The following is a 1,041-nucleotide window of genomic DNA, read 5'->3' on the forward strand; positions in this document are numbered from 1 at the left end:
CTCACTGCTATCAAGTTGATTTGACTCATAATGAACACTCCTTGAGTTTCCGAGGCAGTATCTCTACATAGGTAGATTGCCCAATCTTCCAAGGAATGGCTGGTAGTTTTGAACCACCAGCCTTCTGGTTAGAAGTCAAATGCCTTAGGCACTGCACCACCAGAGCTCCCTTATATAGCTGATATATAAATATAGCTAATATCTGTTTTCATAGCAAAGACTGTGAGGATAGTTCAAGATTAGGCAATATTTTCCAATATTTTCTTCTGTTGTACATAGGTTCTCTATACTCAGCGCTAACTTGACAACACCTAACAACAACAACAACAATATCTGTTTAGTCTGATTATATTTATGTTATTCTTTTAAAAACTCATAATTATTTATCTTAAAAACACACAATTATATAGTCTAGAAAACTTAAATAAATATCTATTTAAGAGTTAAATGAAACCAAACAGGTGGGCTCCCATGATGCAACTCCCAGGTTAATAAGGAGACACCAGGCTTTGAGGTGCTGAGAAAGGAAGCTTTATTGCAAGCCAACAAGCAAGGACCTTGGAGACTGCATCTCAGATCAAAGCTGAGGATTGGAGGACTGACATAGGACGTGGAATAGGGAAGTTATGACTATTCATGGGCTTTCTGGGAACTCATCAATTATGCATTAAACACATTAACATAGTGGGGGATGCAGTGTCACGGCTGTCAGAGGGTGTGATCTTCAGGTTCTGACCTTCATAGTGTTAGTTAAGGTCATATCTAGATGATTCACACATGGGCAAACAGGAGGGGTTGGGGTAGGATAATGCTCTGGGTAACTAGCAAGATACCTAGCAGGAACTTGGCTGGTATTTCAGTCCTTGCAGTCAGGCTACCTGAAGCAAGGCATTCTTACATTAAATACACTGCTGTCTTAGAGGACAGAAAGAAACATAAGAAAAAAAAAAAAAAAACACCTATGTATTCTCACACTTTTTACTTGTTTTATTAGTCTTACTGTTGTTTTTATGTGCTGTGGAGTCGGACTAGACTCATAGC

Source organism: Orycteropus afer, unplaced genomic scaffold, assembly GCF_000298275.1.
Source record: "Orycteropus afer afer isolate SDZICR_OR568_19922 unplaced genomic scaffold, OryAfe1.0 scaffold00380, whole genome shotgun sequence".
In the NCBI taxonomy this organism is placed as follows: domain Eukaryota; kingdom Metazoa; phylum Chordata; class Mammalia; order Tubulidentata; family Orycteropodidae; genus Orycteropus; species Orycteropus afer.